Source organism: Triticum urartu, chromosome 3 (assembly GCF_003073215.2).
Source record: "Triticum urartu cultivar G1812 chromosome 3, Tu2.1, whole genome shotgun sequence".
Taxonomy (NCBI): domain Eukaryota; kingdom Viridiplantae; phylum Streptophyta; class Magnoliopsida; order Poales; family Poaceae; genus Triticum; species Triticum urartu.
In genome coordinates this window covers 587,259,232-587,265,515 of record NC_053024.1, presented here as the reverse complement: position 1 = coordinate 587,265,515, position 6,284 = coordinate 587,259,232, and positions in this window count along the sequence as shown.

Here is a 6,284-nt window from a genome sequence, read left to right as displayed (position 1 = left end):
CTCCTCCTTCCTCCCATATAAATACATGCATGCATGCATTAGGATATAGATTAGGGTGTGACTAACTCTCTTTCCACGTCCATCCCTCTCTCTAATTAAATACATGCACTAGAGGACAAAAAAGCTGATGTCATCATAGATTCTCTCCTATTTCAAAAATTCAAAATGTTTTGTAGCTTAAACCGTTGGTCCGATGCAAAAACCGTTTTCACATAAAAAATTTGTCGCGATGAGATCTTCGAAACTAGATCCCATGTTGGTGTGTTCCGACGAATCTTTTTTCCGGGTCAAAAGTTACCACGCCTCGGCTACATAAGTTACCAAGCCTATGGTATGCAACTTACCGTGCTATTTCCACATAAGTTACCGGGGTTATATTTTTCAGCAACCCCCCCCCCCCCCCGGTTCAAAAGTTACCGCAGGTGTTTGTACTTAATTTAGTAGGTATGTGGTTCATATATTACCGTGCTATTTTCACATAAGTTATCGGGGGATGTTTCTCAAAAACTTTTTTCCCTTGGTTAAAAGTTTTCGTGGTATTTGTACATAAGTTACAGGGTATGCGGTTTGTATTTACCATATTATTTTCACATTAGTTATCGGGGTATGTTCTTTCTCCCGGTCAAAAAACTTACCGCGGTGTTTCTGGTAAGTTGTCAGGTATACGGTTCACATATTACCATGCTATTTTCACATAAGCTACCATGAGGAAGGGGGTATGTTTTTCAACAACGTTTTTCCCTTTGGTCAAAATTACCGCGTTGTTATACATAAGTTATCGAGCATGCAGTTCGTATATTATCGTGTTATTTTCACATAAGTTATCTGGGGTAAACGTTTTCAACAACTTTTTTTTCTCCCGGTCTAAAAAGTTACCGCAGTATTTGTACTAAGTTATCATGTACGTGATTTGTATATTACCGTGCTATTTCCACATAAGTTACTGAGGTTATATTATTCAACAAGTTTTTCTCCCTATCAAAAAAAGTTACGGTGGCGTTTGTATGTAAGTTTTCGAGTATGTGTTTCGTACATTATCGTGCTATTTTCACATAAGTTATGAGGTATGTTTTCAACTACTTTTTCTCGATCAAAAACATTATCATTGTGTTTGTCCGTGAGTTATCGAGTCTGCGATGCGTATATTAGAATGCAATTTACATAGTAATTATCGAGATATGTTTTCAAACATTTTTCCCTCTAGGGTTAAAAAGTTATCAGGGTGTTCATGTGCAAGTTATCATATATGTGGTGTGCATATTATCAATGTATTTACACATAAGTTACCGTAATACATTTTTAAACAAAAATTTTCCCTGGCCAAAAGTTTACACGCCTACGCCAAGTAAGTTACCACGCCTACCGTGCATATATTATCATGTTATTTAAACAGAAGTTAGCGGGGTTATATTGTCAAAAAAAATCTCGGGTCAAAAGGTTACCAAGGTGTTCGTGTGCAAGTTATCATATCTGTGGTGTGTATATTATCAAGGTATTAACAATTTACTAAGGTGGGGGGTCTTGAACAATTTTTTTCCAAAGCCAAAAGTTATACGTAGGCTAAGTAAGTTACTAGGCATACAATGTGTATATAATCATCCTATTTACACAGAAGTTACTGGGAGTATATTTTCGATATTTTTTCCTTCGGGGCGAAAATGTTACCAAGGTGTTCGTGTGCAAATTATCATATCGGTACTGTGCATATTATCAAGGTATTTACATAGAAGTTACCGGGGTAAATTTTTTAAAAATATATTCCTGGCCATGATGTTTGTACTTGATTTATGAGCTTTGTGGCCTGTACATTACCGTCATATTTACATAGAAGTTACACAATGGTATATTTTCATGAACTAGGTACGGCACTGGAGCTGCAAGCCATGTCATGCATGAACCAAAAACAACAACGATTCGTCATCATGGATCCAAAAAAAGATGCATGTTACACATCCAAATGAGCGTTGTGATTTTGTCTTTACTACTACTATAATAACCAGAGGAGCACATTGCAAAGTGCTGACATTTACATTGTTGATTTGCTCCCTACTGATCTTCTTTAGCACTGACAAGATCAGGTAAATGTAAGGGACACTCATCATCTGCATATTAGCATATGCCGTCTCACCATTAGGCACAACAGACAAATAGTTCAGACTATAGTAGATTCAGAGATCGCATGATCTTGAGTCGCTTTGGAGGAAAGAAAATCATGCAGAATGAGAGGTCCAAATCCATAGCCCAGCTTCTTTTATTAATCTTGATGGTACCATCAACCAGGGAGACAAGACACTCGGTTGAACAGATAGTAATGCTCTGAAAACAAACACTTGTTTGAAAGACGGAGAAACCTGAACTTCAGAGAAATCCATCACAGGACCAGAGTAGAGCAGAGCAACCTCGGGCAAGAGCAGTATATGCATTTGCAGAAGATTGTGGAACAGCGAAGTAGGAGAGGTCAAAAAGACCAAGTCACCAAAGATTGGAACGTCCCCTGGTCATGGCCACCTGGTCATTGGTGTCGCTGCTACCACTCCCACCCTTCCTCTCCATGACAACCCACACCGTCATCTCGCTCCACACCGTCGCAGCAGCTCACCTGGCCCCGGCATTGTCCTCGCCTCTGTTCGGTTTCAGGGCGAGGTCCATACCTGTCTCTCGCCTACATGCATGAGCCATGCTCCCGACAAAAATCCCTGACCCTTCACCTCACCGGGGGACTCCGGCCGGTGAAGCCACCCGCGTTGGGCGCCGGCCGGTGGAGCGGTCCGCATCGTAGGGATTGAGAAAAGGTGCAGGCGTGCGGCGGTAGGAGTCACACGGGAGGTAGGGTGAAGAGGCGCTCGCCGGGGCGGGCGCCGGTGAGTGGATCTGGCTGGGGCAGGATGAGGCGTTGGGTCCAGACGCGGCCGCGGGCTCTGGCTTGAAGCCCGGGAGGAGGAAGCGGAGGAAGGCGCCGTCGGCTAGGCGTGGGGGGAGAAAGACGGGAGGAACATGACCGGGATATGCAAAATCAGAAAACGGGAAAAGAGGATCGTGCCTGGGATGCCAATCGAAGGGCTTGGGAACCGTGTGGTAGTTTTACAATCTGCCACACGGTTGCCACATACATATTTCGATATTATAAAGGAAGAATGGATTTTCAGAATCTTGAACTCTGCAAAAAATATTCATACATGCATGTAGACATGCTGCATGACAGGTGAACGGATAATAACTTGATTGGCACGCGGCCTCCTAGCCTCCTCTCCAGGGGCGTAGCTAGCCTAGAAGCTTTGGTTGCAGATGACACCAACAAAATTTAGCTGATAAAGTAGCGCTTTTACAGGTTCTCGATGCGTGAACCCGGCAAAAATCATGGTTGAACCCATTGAGTGGCTAGCTGCACTGAAAAAAAAAGCCTTTTTAGTCCATGTATTCATTGCAAGTTGTGCATGCCCAAATAAAATAAATCAATTTGGTAGCTTGCAGCAGACTAGCCGCATGATCTTTAGATCGAGCTGCTTCACCACCATAATGGACAGAAGCAAATAAATCTTTTTTGCGAATGGAAAATAAATCTGAATACTCTTCTCTCTTTCATCGCTCTCACGCTGGTAGACGGTAGCAGCAAGCTGACATAGAAAATATTGGTATCATCTCTCTCACCGCCCTCACGCTGGCAACCGGCAGCGGTAAGCCGACAATTGCTATTCAAAATATTAGTACCCACGATAGCATATCATGTCCCTCTTGTACAAATCTTATCCAACCTTAATTATCTGATTGCAAAAAGAACAATCACTATGTCAAGATAAGATAATAAAGCAAGTACTTCAAAGCCACCCTTATACGCAAGCAAACAAATGATGTGCTACTGGTAGTCCCACATGGCCTTTACTCAGATAGAAACATGTTTAAATTAGTTGTCATATTCCGACTAATCCGAAGGGAACTCCAGAATATAGTCTTAATAAAGCAAGATTTGGATTGGGAGAAGAGTTATGTGTTGAGGAGCTTAGTGAAGCTATCTGAGTTTTATCCAGATGATTTTGATTCAGATAAACGACATGATGTTGGTCCTGATGGATTTACCGCTCTTGCTAAATTAATGGTGCAAGGAAAATAAACTTACTATTTTTACTTCGGTCTATCAATCTTGGATAAGTTGTGAAGGATTTTGGGAGAGCCTGGGTTTATTAGCAGCCTCTACCACTACAGACGATAGTTAGTTCATTCCCAAATTCTTAGTGAACCCATTGGCGATACTTCCTGGCTCCGCCCCTGATTACAACCCTAATTTATATTCGACATGGTGGAGGCGAAAGAATATTGACAATCTACAACAGTTGAGTTGACAATTCAATCATGCTTGACCACAAGTACTTTGGTCAAATGAATTTATTAAGAGCAATGATAATAAGAGTGATTTCGTTGTTGCAGGTTGCAAATATGTAATTGAAAGCAACAAAATACCCAACAATTATCAAGTATCAATTATCTCGAAGATAGTAAACAATTATGGAAAACATAGGTATGGGAGTGAATATTGGGACGTCGCATAGATGAGACATGTCATCAATCATAGCCTAGTGCAAATAATAAGCACATGTTTTCTCACTTCTGTAGGCATGTATTTTGTATTTAATTGGAAGTGAATGTGTTTGTTTTGAATAATTTGTCCAACACATGTTTTCATCAAAAAAATACGTTCTGCACTTACAAATAATCTGAGGAAAGTATACACATAAGTATAAATGTGCAATATATACATACAAAATTTCATGAATATCTAGTTCTAGTGTAATATACAAAAAACACATAGATTGATATGTTTTTTTTTCTGTTGCTGTTGTATTTCGTATAGATTTTGTCTTTTGTGTAGCCTGCAAGTAACTGTATTATTGAGTGAAAGTTTACAAATACTTAGAGTTAGAGTAGATGTATATATATTTGTAGAAAAAACTTGACTTTTTAAGAACTTATATATTTGCTTCATAAGAGTGAATCGAATAGATTCAATTCACGTTATAAGAGTAAAAATTCCATGGGTCCTTTCCTCTCTAATCAGATAAAAATGGGTTAAGGACCCACTAAGCTCCTACCTTTTCATGTTTACAACATGGTCCCTATGATTAATCTTACAATTGGGCCCCTCTGATTACTATAGAGATAAACCCAATCCACAATATGAACCATAAAAGGAAACATCTTCTAAACCAATCACAGGAATACGAGAAATTCAAGGTAATGTTTCCTACCCCCAAATTTTCTTGTCCTTCCCCAAATGGTAAGGAGAAGAAGTTGATTGAGTCAAAAGAAAAATCTATTTTTGGAGTTTTATCAACTTTGGTTGTGTAGGTGGGGACTGTGGACCTAGTATCTCCGGAGTCCTATGTGAGAAATTACAAAACAAATATTTTCAACCAAAATGTGAATTAGATCGAAGCAAGAGCTTGCTAGTTGGTTTATTCTTTCATGGCTGAGTCCAAAAGCTGGGGAGAAAATTTGCCAGAAATTGTTAAGGTGGCATTTCCATTTTTTCTTCAGAAAAAGAAAAGTGCCAGTGCAATTGGGATCTAGAGTCCCATGCGTGAACTAAAAAGGATTTTCAGTTCTCATAATATTGCCTACAATCAGGCACCCCCACTAACATTTTTTTGCGAATACGTGAGCACCCCTCACTAACTCACACGCCATTTTGGCATCTCACTGACACTGACGCAATTACCTCCGAGGATGAACAGATATCAACGGATCTTGAAAACATTGGATAGATCAAGTTTGTTCACGAAGACGAGGTTGGATTGAGCAGGAGCTCACCTGGCACGTGAAGCGGTGCCCCATTGGCATCCCAAAGATCGCCGGGGATCAAGGAGGCAAAGGACAGATTATGACCAGATGATTCTGAATTGTCCTCCCGTCCACGAGAACATGGGATACCCCCTCAAACGGCTCTAGCAGACGTAGCGCCTCCCATTTGTCTCCATGCCGATCGAGGCCCCATTTCCGCATGCATGCATGCATCGACATAGTGAGCTCGCCATCACCTTTGCAAATGCTGCCGGATAACAACACCGCAGCATGATTGGCATCAACCACCGCCTTCACATCACGCGACTGTGAGAGAGCAGCCGTTGAAACTTGCAGCCGTGTGGGGGAGGGAGGCCGTGGATGGCTCAGGCTCGGATGCCCGAATGTTTGCTCCTTTTTCCCGGCATCAAAAAATTAACTAACTGCAAGGGTTAATTTGGGCTGTACGTCCAGATTAAATCAGCTGAAAGTGTAAGCTAATTTTGGAGGAG